The sequence below is a fragment of the Myodes glareolus genome, chromosome 11 (genome assembly GCF_982192425.1).
Source record: "Myodes glareolus chromosome 11, mMyoGla1.1, whole genome shotgun sequence".
NCBI lineage: Eukaryota > Metazoa > Chordata > Mammalia > Rodentia > Cricetidae > Myodes > Myodes glareolus.
Window position 1 is genome coordinate 71,349,274 of NC_142036.1, and position 22,964 is coordinate 71,372,237.

The following is a 22,964-nucleotide window of genomic DNA, read 5'->3' on the forward strand; positions in this document are numbered from 1 at the left end:
AATATTTCATAAATCACAGAGGCAAATGGGACCAATTAGCCCTGTTCCATAAAAAAAGAAACATATCTTTACAATGCTACAATACCATGAACTACACATTTGAGAGCTTATATGGGCGTTTGCGATAGAAATTATCCTGCATTTGTTTTTTTTTTTTTTTTGGTTTTTTTTATTCCATGAGAAGACTAAATATAACAGGCAGAGCTAGAGGAAGAAATCTTTACACTTTGATTCTTACATGACGCCTGCAGGCCTTTGTCTTAGCACAGCAGCCTGAAAACAGAATTAAGCAAAACAACCCCTCTTTCTCCGGTCCATTTTAAACAGACAACATCCCCCCCATCTCTTTGCCTGAGCAGACGCCACCGCCGCCAACCAACCAACAAAACAGCCGTGTAATTAAGGCTCGGACATTTAGCACTCACCATCTCCTGCTCCCGACGTCTTCTTTTGATGTTTACAGCACATCTGTAGGATGCAATACTAGGAGATGCCTTGTTTGACCTGCTGCATGATGCTGTGACATCAGTTCAGATGATGCAGCTCATTATGGGAAAGGCTGCTGTTGCTATGGCAACCGGGATGTGCTAGGAATCCTTGCTGCATTTCCAGTGGAGCCTGCGACAATACGGAAGCTCTGTAAGAAACAGACAATATGCAAAATTCAGTCCAAAAGAAGAGGGTTTCTCATTGGACTACAATTTGTTAAGTTCAAAAAAGGATTTTCCTAGAAGAATTTTGAAGGAAAATATAAAATTACCTCTTTATTTGCTGCTATGGACTTAGAGACTAAAGGTGGGAGTGGAATGTAGGTTGGGGACTGAGAAAATACGAACTCATGTACATGTTTCCCTGTCTGATCATTCCCTCTCTCTGGCTGGTGACAACACCTCTTTAAAAGTTACTGAAAAGAGTTCTAGTGCCTGTTCAGAGACCAAAAGAACAAAGCAGGGAGTGCAAAATAAAACAGTAGTAAATACAATAAACAGCTAGTCAAGTGAGTCTGAGTCTTGAGAGCGCAGACTAATAATTCTCCAAATACGGGCCAAGCCTCAGTGGCTAAGTCTGCCCTGATGGTGCGCCCTGATAGACAGCACTGGAAAGGGGTCCTATCCCCGGGACCCTTCCCTTGTCCAGCAGAGAACCCCTCGCACTCACAGCCAAAATGCAAGTGTCTTTGGGGTTAAATCCAGAACAAGTGGAAGACCTGTAGAAATCTCCGGTCAGGGCCACTCCCAACGCTGGGATCTGTTGTTCTCTCCAGGCAGGAAGGCTGCCTACCGCAGAGATTACTGCCTCCCTTCCCCCAGAAGGGATTACTCCCGTTAGTCAAAGCATGGGGAGTCCAAAGTAGTCGCTTATTTCCACTCTGAAGTGTAAACAAGCGTCGTGCTGTTTATGAGGCGGACTCAGCGTGGACCAGCAGCCCAGCTCTCGCATGGTTAATACTTGCAGGCCGCCGACAGACAGACAGACACAAGCTGACCTACATCCATTCTATCTTTACAACTCTGAGGAAAAACAACATTCTGAAAACCCAATAGAGAATGAGACACTTCTACCGCCCCCTCCTCACTGAGATTTTAAACAGCCCTGTTAATCAGAAGCACGGAGGGTGGGGCTAGGGTGTCAGCCTCTCTGTAAAGGCGACCTGATAAAATGCAGGAGGGGTGCCAAGATCCTAGCAGGGCGCACCACCAACCTTGCACAGAGCAGCCCTGCCTGGGATGTGGAGCCATGACTGTTCTTGCTTTCCCTAATCAGAAACAAGGAAGGGTAAAGCAAGAGGAGACACTGTCTGGGCAGTCAGCAGAGCAGGGCTCCCTTATCTTAGGTAACATGGTACACACACACACACACACACACACACACACACACACACACACACACACACTGGGAAATCAGCAGGGAGTCCCTGCAGAGACAAGAGCACTGACCTGGGGGGAGGGGGTCAACAAATCCACCTGGGATGCTACTCCCTCCTAGAATTCTGTGTACTGTGGCCCAATCTAGTAATCTCTGCTGGGCTCAGGGGTTCCCTCTGAGGGATGATAGACTTAGATAATAATCATGGTTGGCTATTATTATTATTATTATTATTATTATTATTATTTTGATGATACAGAGTAAAGCTCATCTGCTTTCACTGGTGTAGGTGGAGGGGATAAGAGGTCCAGAGTCAAGACTCTTGGGCCCTTCTCACCCCAGTTACTAACCCTGCCTGCCATAGAGTACTATGGGCCTCTCTCTGGACTCTTGGGCCTCCACAAGAAAATATGTGAAAGCCATGGAGCTAGAACCAGATTTGCCTTCCCAGAGATGAAATCCCAAGGCCCCATAAAGAGGAGAGGACAGGCCAACAAATAGACAGGTAAAAGATAATGTCATTTTACCCAGTTATAAGGAGAATGAAATTATGTCATTTGCAGGAAAATGGGCAGAACTACAGGTCATGATGCTAAGCAAAATAAACAAGCCAAAGACAGACAAATTCACATTCTTTGTTCACAGAATATATATAATATATAAATATATCACATACATATTATATAACTATGTTGTATATAATAACTTACATGATGTTTATATCATTTGTAAATATATCATACACGTGATATATAAATATATCATATTGTGATATATAAATATACTAATATATCATACATATGATATGTATGTTATATTTCATATCTGAATACATTTTCTGTTCATAGTTCCCAGATAAGAACACACCTCCTAATCTCTCTCAAATAGTGCTATTCCCTGATAACCAAGCATACAAATACATTAGCCCATGGGGGCCATTCTTACTCAAACTCACACATTCTACTCTTTGGTCCCATATGTTTATAGCCATATCACAATGCAAAAAAAAAAATGCTTTCAGTCCAACTTTAAAGGTCCCCACAATTTTTCAGTCTCAAGAGTGCTTCTAAGTCTTCAAAGTCTAAAGTCTCTTCTGAGACTCAAGCAAAGTTCTTAACCATAGCCCCTTTAAAATTTTTAAATTAAAATAGACAACTTCCAACATACAATGGCATAGAGTATACGCTATCATTCCAAAGGGAGGAAAGAGAACACAGTCAGGAAATACAGGACCAAAACAAGACTACTATTGAGCCAGGCAAATTCTAAAGTCCGTATCTCTGTGTCTGATGTCTGTGTTCTTCAGATCTCCAACTCCTTTCGGCTTTGTTGACTACTCACAAGCTTCTCTCCTTTGGCGCTGGTCCTGTGCCCTGTCTTCCATGTTCCTACTAGGATGGCCCATTAAGCCCATCTTAACACATTCGACTACTTTCCTAACCAAAGTGCCGATGTCCACATTGCATCATGAAGCAGCATGGTCAGGTCTGTCACAGTAAGTCTGCCCGACTCCCTGGTACCACCTTCTGTCTCTCAGGGTTCTGCTGCTGTGGAGAGATACCAAGACCAGGCAAGACAACTCAGATTAAAGAAGGCATTTAATTGGAACTCACAGTTTCAGAGGTTTAGCCTTTTATCATGGCAGAGAGCATGGTGACACTCAGGCTGACATGTTGCTGGAGAAGTCGCTGAGAGTTCTACATCTGGATCCACAGGCAGTAGGGAAGAGAGAGGCACTTGGCCTGGCTTGGGCTTGTGAAACCTCCAAACCCATCCCCAGTGACACTTCCTCCAAGAAGGCCACACCTCCTAATCCCGCTAAAGTAGTGCTATTCTCTGATGACCAACCATTCGAGCAATATATAAGCTTGCAGGGACCGTTCTTATTAAAACTACCATGTCATAGTGGAAGCCAGAAATACCAAACTTCGTGTTTGTCACCATTAACAACACTCTTGCACCATTAGTGGAGGCTCCTTAGCACTCAGATTCTGGGCTGTAGAATCACATGGTTGGGAAACAGACAACGAAAGCCTGAACAGTTACTGAAGAAGGCCCACCAGATGACATCTGCTACAGAAGAGGTCAAGGGCAGATTACCTGGGAGGCATGCTCCTTGTAGGGGACAACAAGGGTATGTTCTTGATAGAGGAGAGGGAGAAAGAACCATTAGGAGGTCAGGAGGACAGACTGTGGGGACAGCTCACAAATACAAGCATTCTCCGGTGTTCTAGACACACCCCTAGTGCCATTACCTACAGGGAGACCCTGAGACCGGTTCTAACCAACGGAATGGGACCTAAGTATTACCTTAGGTGGTAGATTAGGTTAGCAGCAAATGGGCCTTCTATTTTCCTTCCCTGGCTAGTTGGATACAAAGAGCCCAGTGGATCTCTGAAGTCCTGAGAGCAATGGAACCACACTGTGAGTGTCCTGTGTCCTGGGGACTACACGGGAAAGAGGCGCCTTCTTCCAACCTTTCACCAACTTTCACTGGGAAGCGATGAGCAGGAAGTAAGCCATCGTTATGGTTAATCTTGACTGCCAATTTGACTTAACTACCTTACTACTTCCTGTCTCCTGTCTACAGTCCTCCAAACCTCTATGGTTAATTTGGTCAGCTGGTGGCTAGCTCTGCCCTCTGACTCCAAGCTAGCTTTATTTGTCAGAACATAATCAAAATATCACACATTTTCCTCTTTTTGCCTAAATAGAAAAAATGAAGGTTTTAACTCACATAGTAAAACTATATCCAATATGTACAATAACTATATACAAATATAAACAAGTAAGGATTACAAAAACAATATCCAGTTTATTTGCATTTGGTAAATTCAGAGAAAATGCTCCATTATCTATCTTATTTTGGTGAGTCCAAAGTTCTGTACCTAAATCACATTCTTTCCTAACTTGCATTACCAGTTCAAAAATATCCTTTTATTTCTCTCAACCTTATATACTTTATACCTTTATGTACCTATATACAAACAAAAATATCACACAACATACATATAAGACAGAACCAAAATAACAACAGATTGTTCAACTAAAACTTTAAAAAACAAGAAGGGATTCGAGTGCTATATTTCAAGTACTGAAAGGGAACAATAATAAATTTTAATAGTAATGACCTCCACAAAGGAGCTGGATAGTTGTCTCAGTCAGTCAGTGTACTGCTCTTCCAGAAGAACTGAGTTCAAATCGCAGCACTCACATCAGCCCACAACCATATGTAAACCAAGTTCCAGAGCGACACAAAGCGTGTGCCGCCATTGCCTGGCTGTAAAAACTCTTACTAAACTATTTGTAAACTAAATTCAAAATGTAAATGTGTGTAATTTGTAATTTTATAAAAATGTTTGTAAACACATCAAAATGTCAATGTGTAATATGCACACATATCAAAAATATTTTATCTACCATTGTTGTCTCAGGTGCTTATATTGCTGTCCTAAGACATTATAACCAAGACAACTTATACAATAAAGTATTTAATTTAGGATTCATAGCTCCCAAAGGTTAGCATTCATGCCCATCATGGTTGGGAGCATGGGAGCAGGCGGTCAGCCACGGTGCTGGAGCAGTAGCTGACAGCTTACATTTGGAGCCATAAGCACAAGTCAGTGAGAGCTAACTCAGAGTGGTATGGGCTTTTAAACCTCAAAGCCTACCCCTAGTGACATACGTCCTCCAACAAGGCCACACCTCTTCATCCTTTCCAGGCAGTTCCACCAACTGGGAACCAAGTATCAAATATATGAGCCTATGAAGGCCATTCTTACTCAAACTAGCAACAAACTGTAACATGTTCCTGGCACTGACAATTTTACTTGCATCATAAGATGCCTAGTTGGGGCATTGTTTTCCCCGTTACTTTATGACTTCATTTATATTCCCTCCGTATATGTATATATTTTAGGAAGTTTCTAGGGTAGGAGGCTTCCGTATGGTTTTTCAAATGCCCTTTTGTGCTACTTGTCCATCTCCTAGTCCCTTCTTCACACTTTTCTCCCACCCCCCTTCTCTCTTTAACACCCTAGCTTCCCCTTTATCTCTCCATACCTCTATATCCTTTTACCCACATGGGACACTGACTCGGGGAACAACACTAAAGTGAGGTAGAAAGGATGTAAGAACCAGAAGGCAGCAAGGAGTGCTATGTAATGATGTCTCCTGGGCATGACATGGCCCCTGCACAAGAGCAAAGTCAATATTCCAGCCAGAATGCAAGAAGGGATCATGAACTAAGAATTATTGGTGACTGTTGGCTGCTGGAGGACAGAGCCATTTTTTTTTTTTGGAAGTGTGGCCATTGATCGGTCGTTCACACCCTCCTGCGTGGCCCCACACTCATATGCACACAGCATCACTAACTAGACTCTGTGGATTATACCAAAAAAAAGGAAGAATATATGTCGGTAATAAGAGTGTGTTAGAGGAGTCCGGGGGGGGGGGGGGGAAGGGGAGAGCCGAGGATATGAATAAGATACACTGTAAGCACAAACAAAATTCTCATGGATAAATGAAAATATTCTAGAAAAAGATTAAGAAATCAAAATAAGCAATTGGCATGTGAATAATTGAGCTAGTTTGCTACAGCATGTAAAGTACATGCTAGTGAATACATGAATATACATGAATCATTATGAACGTCTTGTGAACAGGAACTTTTGAGATTCCCTGCTAAGGGTGACATGCTTGTCCTGCCCTCACTTTCCTGCATCTTTCAACATGCGCAAAGTGAAGAAGAATGTGCAAGATGAGGTCAGGGAGGCGAGATGAGTCTCTCGAAGGGTTCAGTCTGAGGGGAGTGACTCCATGTTAGTTTATGAAAAGGAGAGAACACTGGTCTTCAGATGGAGATAAAAATACTGAATTTCCATCTGGAATCCTAGAAACAGGCTCTTCTCCTCTCTTCACCATGTCTCTGTGGTGGTTGAATGGGAAAGGCCCCTGCAGGTTCATATATTTAATACTCGATCTCCAGTTAGTGGAACTGTTTGGGAAGGATTAGGGGGTGTGACCTTGTTGGAAGAGCTGTGTCATGGTGGGAGGGCCTCGAGGTTTCAGTTAGCTCACTCTGCCTCCTGCTTTACATCAGTATCTAAGCTCCTGGATACTGCTCCAGGATCATGCCTGCCTGCAGTCACGCCTCCTGCCATGATGGCTATGGACTCTCACCCTCCAGAACCATGGGTCCCGAATTAAATACTTTGTTTTCTAAATTGTCTGGGTCATGGTATCTTAGTACAATACAAAAGTAACTAACACAGCTCTCCCCTTAACTGCAAACTATCTTAAACATACACTTTATATTGCTAAACTACCAATGAAGCACATACAAGGAAGTAAAGGACAGAATATCCACATTTTTAAAAAATCAAATATTTACTATTGAAAAATGTATGACCACTTTGGTTACAGTGTATCTGCATGCAGCACATTAGTGATACAACTTTTCTTGTTGCCATGTATGTACATCCATGTATAACAAGCACTTATCTATCCCAGTGCAATGTCCTACACCAGAGAATGTGGGTGCTGCTGTTATAGCTCAAGCATGCTCAGGGCTGCATGAGAGCACATGCCTGGGCTTTGCTATAAATGATCATATGTTTATATGGTAGTGACAGTGCAGAGGTCTTTGCACAGATGTTGTGCAGTGCTCTGCTAGTACATTCACGTGCAGTGACGTTTCTAAACATAAATACAGGTTTGAAAAGAAGACAGTTAACAAAGAGCCACCCACCGTGCTTAAGGTTTATATATATATATATATATATATTATACACACACACACATATATATATTGAGAGAGAGAGAGAGATCGTTCCCTGAAAGGAGAAATTCAACAAAGAAAATATGTTTATCTTGTTGCAGATATATGAAGACATTAGAACACTCATCCAAATAGATGTATACAAAATTTAGTTCAGTCCTCAAAGAGAACCAAGATAACACCACACTATGGAGTAACATTCCTAACAGAAGACTGAAAGCGGTTAAGATACCCCAGGAAAATCCTCACTTACCACCTCTTATTAACATAAGGGTGAGAGCCAGCAACCTGTCCTTGGAACAAACGAATCAGACACCTCTCCTGCACAGGCCGGATGAGCTCTCCATAGTGCAGCTCTTCGTCTGTCCTGAACAATAGGAAGCCAGAGGTCGCAGGCAACTTTCCATCTGGCGGTCTCCCAAGAAGAGAAGCGGCTTTTCTCAGAGCAGCTTGAGTCGTCAGCCCAGGGAAGGGACGGTGTGGGCCTTCTCCTGCTGTCCTGTGGATGAAGAGCTGTGTGGCCAAGAGCCGTAGCACAGAAGGTCCACAGAGCGAGATTTGCCGTCTCGAGCTCCCCATGACGTCATCGAGGTCTTGAAACTTCCCTTGTCCCTCCCAGGAACAGATTTCCTGATTCCAGATTCCTGATCCGGCCAAGCTCACTTTTTGTCAGGAATGGACCTGAGCGGGGGAATGGAAAAGTACGAGCTCTCGTGACATCAAACTTTTGTTTATTCCAAATGCCCATCAACTGGCTGACTGTGAGCCAGGATGACTCTGGAAATGTAGTGATGCCGGGTGGCAGTTTTGAGACCGTTGTCTCAGACAGCTCTTTATTGGTGCCAAAGGCGCCCCTCATATCCTTTTGGTCCCAGAGTCAGATCGTGGTAGGTCAGGGCCGGTAAAGTAACCTAGCAGAAGTCAAGGCAATACTGGGTATGAAGGGCAAAGCTAGGAGGCCCGGAACCACAAACACCGCTAGTTACTTCAGCTGTGAGGTCCGGAATTACCAACAGGCAACGTTAGTCATGAGGCAAACGATGCTATGACAGACAGAATATCTGACTGGAACACTTCCGGGAGGAACAGTGGACAGTTTCAGAGGCATTCCCGCTTTGTGGCAGAAAGAGGAGTACATGGCACGGCAGCCAGGAAGAACAAGGCAGAGGAGTTCATGGCACGGCAGCCAGGAAGAACAAAAAAAGAAACAAGATGTGGTCAGGGTAAGGTCCAATCCCAAGGAGTCTATCTCCAAAAATCCTCAGAGTCAGAAAAGAGCTGGCATTTTTCCAAAGTCCAAATCCGAAATATATAATATCAAAATTAGCATTACACAGAACGGCAGAGAATGTGTTTCCCACATCCCACATTCCAAAAGGGAGGGCTAGGAAGAACGGCAGGGCAGCAATGGAAGAAAGCAAGACCTAACCCCAGCAAGACTAGCGCTAAATCCTACAGTTCTTTATCACTGGGCACATGGTGCCCTGACTCCTGCAGTCTTGTCGATTGCAGCCAGCAGGCTTTTCTTTAGGCTGGCTCCACTCTGTGCTTGACTTCCCTCAGCAAATGTCCCATGTTCCTGGCGCTTCCAACATCCTGGAGTCTCCGCTGCCGCTTCTCTACCAAATCTAAATTTTGCCCTCTTACTATCGACCTTCACTCTGACTGTGCCATGCGTAGCCGGATTCGCGGGCTTTCCTTCGAAGTCTGGATGCACACTTGATCCGGGTCTATTGTGGCTGCCCTTGCCAGACAGCGTGAGTCCAGCTTCTTCGACCCTTTGTCACAGACTCGCACCACTGATTCCCCTCACCTCCCTTCCTCAGCCTTGGATCAGGACTGCATCTTCGGTGCCCCTGAGACTTCCAACTTCTGACAGAAGAGAAGCTCAGTTCTCTGCCTTTCTGACTAACAGATGGCCCTTGCTGAACTTTCCAGACCCCGATACTGTGAGCCTGTTAGTAAATATCTTTCTGTAATTTTATATAATGTAATTATATAATGATAGATAACCTGCTTCTTTGGAGAACTGTAATGTAGTGATATCCCTAAAATGGACCTAGCAGTAATCCAACAAGCGTTTTCTAAACTCAGAAGTCACACGTAAACATTCTCTGTTATCTTTGTTCCTTTTACTGAAAGGGTAATATTCACATTCAGCTATTTGAAAAAAATAAATTTTAATCTTATTTATCATTTTAAGCGTCTAATAATGTAAATGGTTTCCTCATTGAATGCTGGAGCATATTTTAGCTGTGGGAATATATTCCATAGAAATTCTAGACCAATCAATCAATAGAAGGAGGGAAAAAAAACCCTTTAAAAAGTGTCTTTCCTTCAAGAGATGGTATTTCCTACTACTGAAGAAATCTTAGGATAGCCCAACACACTGGTATTTTTCTGAGTCTATCAATACCCAAGGCTATCCCAAGCAACAAGGAATCGGTTCTCTTTTTTTTAACTCATTTATGTTTTACTTTGTTTAGACGTGTGTGCGCCTGGGTAAGATATCGTGTTGTGCACAAGACCGGGACAAGATTACTCTTTGCAGCTGGCCTTCCCTATCTCTGAACTGCTTGTGATGGGAGTGGCAGGCCAAAGCCTTATCCTAAAGCTGCCAAAAAAAAAATATGTTTTTGTGTATAAAACAGAAAGAAACAGGAATGATATTTGGAATATGTTCTCTCTTTGCTTTCAAGGCTCCTTTTATGTCATTTAATTATAATTAAGGAGCTGATTTCTTGGAGCCTAGAAAGATGGATCCGCAGTAAGGGCACTTACTGTTCTTGCAGAGGCCTGTGTTTAGTTCCTAGCACCCACATCAGGGAGCTCATAATTGTGTGTTAACTCCCAGGGGACCTGATGGCCCCTTCTAGCCTCCTTGGGCATGGGCACCTAGGCTCATCGATGCACACACATTCTCTCAGCCACACACACACATACAAAGTAAAACATAAATAAATTTTAAAAAAGAACAGATTCCTTATTGTTTGGGATAGACTTGGATATTAATAGACTCGTGCTCCAGTAGATGGTCCCACACCCATGATCATACAGGCAGCATGAAGCGGACCCAGTGGATTTTAAATATTTGTTTTTAAGAGTACTGAGGACTCTTAAATAAAGGACTGAGGAGTTGACTCAGTGGTTGAGAGCAACGGTTACTCTTCCAGAGAACCTAGGTTTGGTTCCTAGCATCCGTGTGGCTGCTCACAACTGTCTACAACTCCAGTTTCAGGAGATATGATGCCCTCCTCTGGGCTCTGTAGGCAGTGCATATATACATATATGATATAAAACACCCAGACTTAAAATTATATACGTTTATTTAAAAAAATAAGACAGAGGAGCTGGAGAGATGGCTCAGTCAATAAGAAGCACTTACTGCTCTTCCAGAGGACTCAAGTCCTGTTCCCAGCACCCACAGCAGGAGGCTGGCCACTGTAACTCCAGCTCCAGGGCATCAGAGCTCTCCCTCCACAGGCACCTACACGCATGTACACACACACACACACATGTAGACACACCTCTACACATAGTTAAAGATACTAAAAATCAGTCTTAAGAATAAAAATCAGAACGAACACATTATATTGGGAGGAGGATGTGTTGGCAAGGATAGGGAAGAAATTATATGCATGAAATTCTTAAACACAAACAGATATTGTGTTATGTGATATGATACGAGTGGCGGCACTTTCCTTAAGGGAATTTCCTCAAGGGCTGGAATATTTCTCTCCTTAAAGATGTGGGGACTAGAATTCTCTCTGAGGTCAATGGAGCCAGCATTTATGTTTTTGTTTTTGTTTTTTTTTTAATAGATTTGGAGAACATCTACTAATTTCTCTTGGGGAAAAATGTGAGAAAATCTATGAAAAGATGTCCAAATTTAAAATATAAGTATTGTTATTTTGGTTAGAGGTAATTTTCATGTTGAGATGAATTTAAGTGGGGTGTGTATGTGTGTGTGTGTGTGTGTGTGCTCGTGCTTGCATGTGTAAATGTGCATGTTCTTCTGCGTGTGTACCATGAGGCAGAGCACTGTCTCATGGAACATGGAGTATACAAACTCAGCTAGACTAACTGGCTATTGAATTCCATGTTCTCCTTGTCTCCTCCTCCCCAGTGCGGGGTTACAGGCACACACCACCACACTCAACTTTCTCATGTGGTTCTTGGGGATTCAAACTCAGGTTTCTGTGCTTAAGTGGCAAGCACTGAATCACCTCTCTAGCTCTTGGGTAGGTTTTAGAGACTTTCTCTTTTTCGAAGGGGGACTATGAATTGAGTATATGTTCTACTAAAAGGAATGTGTAGTCACAATCTCTGGATGGGACAGACTTTAGGAAATAAGCAGGATTTGAAAAGGGCACTCTTAGAAGGTAAATAGAGGAACTTCCTCTGTCTGGGCCTTGTGCAGGCAGACATGCTTGGATTTTTATTAGCAAATAAAATAGCCAAGTTCAGCCCAGGATTATCCACTGGCCTCTGACACACAGAAACCTACCTAGAACCAAACAGGCTGGCACTAGAGCAATTCCGAGATCTAGATCTACAGACATTGAAGGCAGCCACACTCTGGGCCTCTCCCCTAAAGTCCACTGTTGAAGCCCTAGTCCTAATATTTAGAGAGAAGACCTATAAAAATGATAACAGAGACCAATGACATTGTAAGAGTGGGACTCACAGCAAACAGTGCTGGCGTTATTGAGAGAGAGAGAGAGAGAGAGAGAGAGAGAGAGAGAGAGAGAGCGCAAAAACTCATGTCCTTTTTGACATCCAAGAACACAATGAGAAGTTGAGGACCTGAAAGTCAAAAAGTTTCTTTTGACTTAATTAATCCAATTAATTTTGGATTTTCTAACCCCTAAAACTCAAAAAATAAAAATTTCTGTTGTTTTAAGTCATCTAGTCATTGGTGTTTTGTTATAGCGGCCCAAAAGACTGAAAATTTGCTTTAATAAGAATATACCTTATTGTAATCCTCAGAGACAATTCAATTAACGTTAAACCAAAGACGTATAGTGGACTTCAGTGTGACACCCTAGAAGCCTCTTATCTCTCTCTAACACCCAGTTTCAACACTTCGAAGGAATCTGCAGTTTCTTCTGGGAAGAGGAATATAAAATTTCCCTTGGGAAAAAAAAAAGCACCCTTTCCCTTTCTCTAGTCTTATGGTTTTAATGGAACTAAACCCACATGTGCAGGAGATCTCTGGTTAAGTTAAAATGATAGCACATTCCATTGCTGTGGCCACACTGATTAGTCTCAGAATGGCATATAACCTAACCACAGTCAAGGAGATGTGTTTACTCTTTCTCTGGGATTGTTAGTACAAGGGTGAAGCCACAAGTCTAATGGCCAGATGAAGTAAACAGAGGCAGATCTCATTGGTGGTCTCTGAATTGAAATGTACTAACTCGGCCTGATTGTTTATTTTCATACAAACCAATACATTCCCATATTGCCTAAGGTACTTGAAGATGGTTTTTCTAACACTTGTAATTTAAAGAATTGTGGAGAGCATGGGATTTGACTGTACTGTCTTCCACTTTCTTCCAAGATGGGTTTTCTGCCTTAGAGCTCTTGGCAAGGTCTGCTGAGACCTCTCTGGTGGGCTGCAGGGTCATCTTTCCGGTCATGCATATCACGGAAGGGTGATACAGAGCATCCTATAATTGAGGGGTACATCTTACAACCTCCCTCCCTGCTCTCGTTTCCTATGGCATGAAGGCAAATGTTCAATATGAGATAGCTAAGCAAATCCCAGGGCTTGAAACTCAAGAATTACTGTGGCAATAACATACATCAGTCATTTTGTCTCCTGCCACTATCTGGTTATCATAGCTACTCAAAACAAAGAAACAGGTACTTCAGGCTCAAATGGAATTACAGAAACAGGGAGCACAGACCCTGAGGGCAGACAGGAGGTAACAGTTCCTCCCATTCCTTAGAGATGAAGGCTTTCCCTCCAGTTCTCCACACATCTCTAGCTCTTACCCTTTTCCTTCTGGTTATGGGGTTCTATGCATAAGATTGAGTCTCCTCAAAATTCTTACATTGAAACCCTAACCCCCCCCCCAAATAACTGTATTTGGAGTCAGAAGCCATGAGAAGTCAACAAAGATTAAGGAATAAAGTAAGGGTAGAGCCCCAACCTAATGGGACTGTAAATCTTGTAAAAGAGGAAGAGACTCTGGTGGTGCGGGAGAATTATCTGTATTCTGTCAATCATATTTTAATAAAACGCTGATTGGCCAGGCAGGCAGTATAGGCAGGTCAACCAGACAGGAAGTAGAGGCGGGGCAATGAGAATAGGATAAGGCTAGGGAGGAGGAAACTCCCTCCGGCATTCCTGTACAGACCACCGAAGAGGCAACATGTAAGCTGTCACACCGAGAAAGGTACCGAGCCCATGTGGCTAACATAGATAAGGATAATGGGGTAATATATGTTATAAGAGTTAACAAGAAGCCTGACCTAATGGACCAATCAGTTTATAACCTGATGTAGACTCTGTGTTATTTTCTTTGTTGCTTGCTGGCTGTTGGGGTACTGGGAGGGACAGTAACCCCAACAAGCCTGCCCCCTCATGTTACATATGGCGCCCAGACGTGGATAACTGAATCCACAGAAAGCCTGAGAAAGCTTGGGAAAGAATAGAGTAAAGCATGTTTTGTTGGTAGCAGCAATTTCTTGGGTCTACTTTGCTTGCTAGAGGCAAGCAAGCACTCTCATCTGAGAGAGGCTTCCTGACTCAGCTTTAGCTGCAAAACCTTGCAGCTCTTTAAAGAGGTCCTGCCGTGAAGCACTTAAACCGTGTTGATGAAAAGCGGAACACATGCTTTTCGGTTTTCAGTCGTAGCAGGAAAAAAGCTGCGCTGTTTTACAATGCCGGCTTTCTGGGCTGTCCTGACAGGGTAATCTCTGACTCTTTCAGGCAGGCAGTCCGACTGAGTGTGGTCTGTGAGCAGAATGCTGCAGCTTGCTTGCTGGCAAGGACCTTGAAACGCCGTAGAGTTGTGGCAGTGAACACAGCTCTGGCTGGTACCTCAGCCTTGAGGCTGAAAAGCTAAGGAATGAGCTGGATCTAGCTGTCAAAGCCACGGCTCTCCATATTGCTTAGTAAATTAATGGCTCATGTGGTCAGAAAAAGAAAAATATACAGTAAAGAGAGATTCAAAGAGGAAGAAAACCTCTAAATGGTTTACAGTGTGTATATGCAGGCTAAAAGTTAAAGTTCTTAAAGTTAAAAGGAAAGAAAGAGAGTAGTTGGGTGTGGTGGTACACACCTTTAATCCCAATGCCCTGGGAGGCAGAGGCATATTGACCTCTGAGACTTTAAGGGACAGAGGTAGTTGACCTCTGTAGCACACACCTTTAATCCCAATGCCTGGGAGGCAGAGACATGTGGATCTCTGTGAGTTCAAGGTGTGGTAGCAAACACCTTTGAGCCCAGTACTGGGGAGGCAGAGACAGAAGGATCTCTGTGAGTTCAAGGACAGCCTGGTCACAGTGTTATTCCAGGACAAAGATATACAGAGAACCTGTCTCAAAAAGTAAAAGTAATAATAAAAGAAATAGAGGTTAAAATAAAGCCACATAAAGATGGAAAATGCACAGAGAATCTTCATACTGTATGCTATTATGCTCTCTTTAAATTGTTTGATTGCTGAGGAAGGAGCAACAACTGCTAAAAGACTTTTGTTTATAAATGCTACTGAACTAACCCAAGATAGGAATTTTGAAAATACCTTGGCTTCAAAACTGAAGTCAAAAGGTATGTTACTTTGGAGAAGAGATTTTGCTTTTGTTTCCACAGAAAACGAGAGACTCTGGATTTATTCAGAGTTAAGAATAATCACCTTTGACCAAGGGAGGCCATCTGAAAAATCTCCGATAGGAACAGATGGCCCAGATGACAGAGGTCTACATCCAGAACTGATCCAAGACTACTGCCTGAGATGATCGAGACTCACAGGATACTCCAGTCATGACTTGATTATAACTCTAAATTTTCTTTAGGTCCCCTTAAGACTATCAGCGCCCCCAACCAGCAGGAAGTAGCCTGAAATACTACGCCCACATTCCCAACAAATGGATTATGGGTATTTTCCTTTGTTTAAAAAAAAAAAAAGAGAGGGAAATGGTGCGGGAGAATTATCTGTATTCTGTCAATCATATTTTAATAAAACGCTGATTGGCCAGGCAGGCAGTATAGGCAGGTCAACCAGACAGGAAGTAGAGGCGGGGCAATGAGAATAGGATAAGGCTAGGGAGGAGGAAACTCCCTCCGGCATTCCTGTACAGACCACCGAAGAGGCAACATGTAAGCTGTCACACCGAGAAAGGTACCGAGCCCATGTGGCTAACATAGATAAGGATAATGGGGTAATATATGTTATAAGAGTTAACAAGAAGCCTGACCTAATGGACCAATCAGTTTATAACCTGATGTAGACTCTGTGTTATTTTCTTTGTTGCTTGCTGGCTGTTGGGGTACTGGGAGGGACAGTAACCCCAACAAGCCTGCCCCCTCATGTTACATAGATGAAGGCGTAAGTCACAGACAATCCCACACCAGTTTGGAATTATGATTAATATAATGGTTATTTATTCAAAGGGGAAAAAACTTACAGATTACCGTCCCAGACAATAGCCCCTCCGCGCGAACAGGAAAGGAGTCCAGGGGCCGGAAATGGAGTCGGAAGACAAAGAGAGAGTGGAGGACAGCCGCTGCTTTTTTTAAAGGGAGAGACCACGCCCCAATGGGCTGGGAACTCAGCGGCGATTGGCTGAAGGAGCTGAAGGAACTCCCACAGCATCTCCCCCTTTTGTTTATGTAAGAGAGTTCTAAGCCTACTACGCAATTATATACAATAAGTACAAACCTACGAAATTATATACAATAAATACAAATATCCTATTCTAACTAGCTTAAGTCTTGTATAACAAATAACTTGGCCAAGTCATGAAAGGAAAGTAACTACATTTATATAATCTTCAATCCCATCGAAGATCTGAGAAGGGAAATAATGTTATCTGAGTAATTAGGAAGTGCAATCAAACAACTTCCAGAACATGTAACAAATCGCAGAGACAACTGGCTACCTGGACAAACACCCAAAGTCACATTTGCAGCGTTGAAGCAACCAACTTTGGCTAAGGCCTGATGTAACTGACATACCATTTTCAAAGGCAAGAAACTTCAAAACTATCTTACCCTGTCTTGGCAGGATATGACAGTCTTGTTTTATCCATTTACGGATATTCTGTAACTCTGTCAGTAGTTGAGGTATGAGCATTTCTTTACCCAAAGGCCAGTTCTGCCAAGAAGAAAGGCTCCAGGTGGAGTGTCTTTGGTGCTCAACATTCTCTCGGGCATAGATCAGTGTTGCCAGGAGTGATTGTGTCTCCCTACCATAGAACTCTGAATTAGATTAAAGGCCATTTTCTACAGCTCTTTGAAGAGGTTGAAGATTATCTATCTATACTGAATATAATCTCTATATATCTAAAGAACCTGATTAGTCTAATTATAAATGACAAACTTAGATGACTGTTGATCTATATAATTCTCAATATCTATCTAACTTAAAGACTGAGATAATAAACAAGTGTGCAATAATTGAGGACAATGAGACCTCCAAATATAAACAATGTGCAAGTATACATTGCAATATGGTAAATATATATCAATACATAAACAATATATAAGTATCTTAATCAGAGGTAGAAGTGTACAATGCAATATGGTAAATATACATATATCAATACAATATATATATACAAATACATAAAAATGTTTTAAACAGAGGTAGAAGCATGAAGCATGCATGCATAAAATAGTCAACATAATTTAACTTTGTATCAATATATAAGAATCGATACCAATATGTTTGTCTAAAAGCAATAACTCACAAGTACAAATCTGTTTATCCCATAATCCAATTATCCCTCCCTTTTTTTTTTTTTTTTAGGATTCCTGTGCTTATAAAATTCCTCCCCCAACCCTCCACCATATACTAATTATAACCAACCCCTAAATGATGTCCCTAAACCCAAGGACAAACTTTACTGGGAGAGGGGACGTCGTTCTCTAGAATTACTTCCAGCTGTCATGGGGGCGACGTTCTTTCTGGGGGATCCTATGAAAGTAAAATGATGGTTAAATTTCAAGATCAATGTCTTTTAAAATTGCAAATAGTCTCTGAGTATTTTGTGGAGGTCTGGCCAGAATGTTGTACAAGATGTGCACCATTTCAGCACGTTGGAACCGTCTTGTGCAGCTGGTACCCAAAACAGGTCTTGTAGTAGCGCTATCAGTATCATGACGTCATATCAACCAGGTGGAGTTGTTGTTATGGGGCCCCATCTTCTTCCTGGAAACTTCAAATGTCACTGTAGGAAAAACTCATTGTTCATTGTGGAAAACTTAAACATTAATTATATAGACATATACATGAATACCTATATTCAATGAGAGACATGATAGATATATTTAATGAAGGTATGATAGATATGAAGAAAAGTAAAGATGTTTTCTAAACTCATATTTCTTTCTGTCCCATATCATGGCTCTTGACATGAGACAGAAACTCCAGAAACTCTGGGTTTTTCTTTAAACAACAGGCTTGGAATTAGAGAGGGACTGAGCCAGAGTCCAACTCTAAAACCAGCTCTATAAATTTAGAAATATGATTTAGTATATGGTACTTACAGAACCTATTCAGTTTTCTTGATAGTCCCTATTGGGCCGTTATTTTCCATCTGTCAGTATTCAAATATCCAGGGTCCCTTGAACTTTTCAAAGATCAGTGTTTTCCTGTGGAGATAAGAACAGAACCCTGCCCCCATTCTATATGCTTTTCTTACCACCTGTATGGTTATCATCATTGTAGATGCTGTCATTTCTCCTTTCCAAGAGGTTTCTCCTCTTCAAATCGAACCTTTATTAATTTTGATGGTATCCACAATTTTTCTTCTCCTGTGGAAACAAGAGCAAAACCCCTTCCCCAACGTAGCACATCTCCTGGCTTCCATTGAGAGGTCAGCACGTCTTTGAAATAAACAGGTTGGTTTAGTTCAGAAGTTTTTTCCATTATCCAATGCCTCTCTGCTGCTGTTGTTCCTTTCTCATTAGCATTAAGAAAATTCAAGGTTAATAAAGCATTATGCAATCTATTTCTGGGGGTATCTTTCGTCCCTTTCTGTTTGTTTAGCATATCCTTTATAGTACGATTTGATCTTTCTATAACTGCCTGACCTGTAGGATTATTTGGTATACCTGTAACGTGTTTTATATTATAATAAGCAAAGAAGCGTTTCATTTTCTTAGATACATATGCTGGACCATTGTCTGTCTTTATTTGTGCAGGTATACCCATGATGGCCATAACTTCCAATAAATGTGTGATTACCGAATCAGCTTTTTCTGAGCTCAGGGCAGTTGCCCATTGAAAACCTGAATACGTGTCTATGGTGTGGTGTACATATTTTAATTTACCAAATTCCATAAAGTGGAACACATCCATCTGCCAGATTTCATTCCTTTGAGTACCCTTTGGGTTACTCCCTGCAGGCAACGGTGTTTGATTATAGAAAGAACAAGTAGGACATCTCTTTATAATGTCCTTAGCTTGTTGCCATGTAATGGAAAACTCTTTCTTTAAGCCTTTACTATTGACATGATGTTTTTTATGAAATTCTGAGGCCTGCAGAACGCTTCCAATCAATAATTGGTCAATTTCAGCGTTACCTTGTGCTAGAGGCCCAGGCAGACCGGTATGGGACCGGATGTGTGTTATGTACATTGGACAAAGCCTATTCCTAATTATGTCCTGTACCTCGATAAACAATGAAGTCAACTCTGTGTCATCTGGTATGAATTCAGCGGTTTCAATATGCAAGATAACTCTTTCTGCATATTGTGAATCTGTAACTATATTAAGAGGTTCTTTAAAATCCCTTAGCACCATAAGAATGGCATATAATTCTGCCTTCTGGACAGAATTATAAGGGCTTTGTTCCACCTTACTCAATTCTTCCGATTTATAACCTGCTTTCCCTGATTTATTTGCATCGGTATAAAATGTCCGAGCTCCAGTTATTGGAGCATCACGTACAATTCTAGGAAGAATCCAAGAAGTTCTCTTTATGAGGTTAAGTCTATCACTTTTGGGATAGTTGCTGCTAATTTCTCCCAAAAAATTAGCACAAGCTCTTTGCCATGGTTCATTATCTTCCCATAACTTTCTTATTTCCTCAGTAGTAAAAGGCACTATAATTTCTGCTGGGTCTATACCTGCTAGTTGACGAAGTCTCAGTTTACCTTTTATAATTAATTCTGAAACCTTTTCTACATAAGTTTTTAATTTTTTACTTGGTTTATGAGGTATAAATATCCACTCTAAAATAATATCTTCCCTCTGCATTAAAATCCCTGTAGGAGAAATTCTGGAAGGCAGTATGACTAGGATGGAACTAAGATTCGGGTTGACCCTATCCACATGTGCCTCCTGTAATTTTTCCTCAATCATTGTCAGTTCCTTTTCTGCTTCAACTGTCAATTTTCTGGGACTATTCAAATCCTTATCACCATCTAAGGTTTTGTTTAAATGAACTATTAGATCAGGTGTTATCCCAACAGCTGGTCGTAGACTGGAAATATCTCCTAACAATCTTTGGAAGTCATTAAGAGTCCGTAACCGGTCTCTCCTAATTTGTGCCTTTTGTGTTCGAATTTTCTCTAACCCTATTCTGTAGCCTAGGTAATTAATAGAATCTCCTCTTTGAATCTTTTCAGGGGCAATTTGTAATCCCCACCTAGGCAAAACTTTCTTTACTTCTTCAAACATACTTTCCAAAGTATCTTTATTTGAATCAGATAATAAAATGTCATCCATGTAATGATAAATTATGGACTTGGGAAATTGCTTACGAATTATTTCCAGTGGCTTATTAACAAAATATTGACACAATGTGGGACTATTGAGCATCCCCTGTGGGAGGACAGTCCATTGATATCTCCTAGTAGGCTGAGAATTATTATAAGTAGGCACTGTGAAGGCAAATTTTTCTCTATCCTTTTTTTGCAAAGGTATAGTGAAAAAACAATCTTTCAAATCAATAACTATAAGAGGCCATCCTCTTGGTAATAGAGAAGGCAAAGGAATTCCAGATTGTAGCGGACCCATAGGCTGAATTACCTTGTTGACAGCTCTTAGATCTGTCACCATTCTCCATTTACCAGATTTCTTTTTTACAACAAACACAGGAGAATTCCAAGGGCTGGTTGATTCTTCAATATGGTTAGCATCTAGTTGCTCTTGTACCAGCTGTTCCAAAGCCTGTAACTTATCTTCAGCTAGAGGCCACTGCTTGATCCATATTGGCTTCTCAGTTAGCCATTTTAAAGGTAGGGCTGTTGGTACCTCTAAAGGTTTGCTATTGGCTGTGTGTTCTTGTACAGCCTGAATGGCTGGTGACCTTTTTCCATAATACCTCATTATATCCTTCCCAGAATTGTGAGTCCCTGGAACTACAGGAATGTTAATCTGGGTATTCCATTGCTGTAGCAGGTCACGGCCCCATAAATTTATTGCAATATTTGCTATATATGGCCTTAATCTTCCTATTTGCCCTTCAGGCCCTATGCATTCCACCCATCTTGTGCTTTGTTTTACACGAGATAGGGTTCCAATTCCCAGGAACTGAACATCTACCTCATGAAGAGGCCAATTCGGATGCCAGGATTCTGGAGTAATTATACTTACATCCGCACCTGTGTCTAATAAGCCTTCAATAAAAATGCCATTTATACAGACTCTTAGCTTTGGTCTTCTTTGATCGTTAATATACGTTTGCCAAAATATACGTTTACTCTGTCCTCCTGAATTTTTTGACTCATTCTCCACATGTAATTCATCATTTAGACCAGTATTACTTTTTACGGCAGACATTGGAGTTTTTAATTTTCTTGGTGAGACACATTTTCGACTGTAACTGGGAATGACTGGGCCACTTTTGGCTTGGGGGCCTGCGAGAGGCCCCTCAAGGAGTTTCCCGATGGTATCGGGTTGCCTTGTCTGTCTGTTGTTGACCTGCATTCGTTGGACCAATGTCGGCCTTTACCACATCTTCTGCATATACCTGAAGGCTGAGATCTCCTACTTTTGTCATTCCCAGAGGAGATATTATTCCTAGGATTTCTTTGCCTGCAATCCCTTTTCAGATGTCCTAATTTACCACAATTAAAACACCTGGTAGTTTGATGTCTCCTCATAGCTTTGGAAATCGCTTCTCCTACCCAGGATTCATCGTTATAGCTAAACATCTCAACATTCATTGTATGCTGTATCCATTCTTCCATTGGTGCTGATCTAGATCTTAAAGGCCCAATTATCTTTTTACATTCAGTATTTGCATTTTCAAAAGCTAGAGATTCAAGAAGTATTCGTCTAGCTTCTGGGTCTGTTACCCCTATGTCCAGAGCCTTAATTAATCTTTGCACAAAGTCAGTAAAGGGTTCTCTCTGTCCCTGCCTAACCCTGGTATATGATTCGACCCTTTTTGCTGGATCTTGTATTCTATTCAAAGCATTCAAGGCTGCTTTGTGACATAAGGACAGCACTTCTTCATCATAAAGAGCTTGGACCTGTGGATCAGCATATGCTCCTACACCAAGAATTTGATCTTGGGAAACCTCCACACCTTTTGCTCTTCCTTGCTGTTCCATATGTTTGGATTCTTCTCTGAAATAAATTCCAAACATCAAGGAAGGCCCATCATCTAAAACTGCAGACACTAGCTGAGAGAAATCATGGGGGGTAGCTCTGACATTAGAAGCCCAAGTCCTTATCATTTCCTTAACAAATGCAGAGTGCAAGCCAAAGTTAACGACAGCTTGCTTAATTTCTTTTAAATCATTCATTGCTATTGGTGTCCATCTAGCTTCCTTAACTCCCTTTGAGGCTTTGGAAGTTAACCCTTTGTCAGAATAAATTACAGGGTATGTTGTTAGGACCCTGGGTAAGCCAGTTCTAACAGCTGGTGGTGGCATTGTATCCTGTCCTTGTGCCTTCTTACTCTGTTCACCAGCTCCAATAGTTTCTTCAATCATTTCTAATCTTTTTATCATTGTATCCCTTAAATCCTGAATCTCCTGACCTACCCGTGTTTCTAGTAATTTCACTAAGGTATCAGTTTTTTGGTTCCCATTCTGGAGGTTCATTCTATCTGTTACCTTATCAAAACTTTGTGGTAACATCTGAACGTCAAATTCAACAGCCTGTACCCTTTCAGGTAACTTCCTAGTACC

The 22,964-nt window shown here is 41.7% G+C and overlaps 1 protein-coding gene across 2 annotated transcripts in view; it reads right to left on the reverse strand.

The window, feature by feature from the left end:
- The window catches only part of Akap6 (A-kinase anchoring protein 6), a 423,239-nt gene extending 414,870 nt beyond the window's left edge, over window positions 1-8,369 (reverse strand). The window contains exons 1-2 of one of the 2 annotated variants that reach the window (XM_048415577.3): window positions 7,899-8,369; window positions 426-637 (exon numbers count right to left, since the gene is read on the reverse strand). The gene's annotated coding sequence lies outside the window, so the exon portion shown is untranslated. The remainder of the gene's footprint in view (window positions 1-425; window positions 638-7,898) is intronic. The other variant, XM_048415579.3, reaches the window with a different exon arrangement.
- Window positions 8,370-22,964: the final 14,595 nt, after the last annotated feature.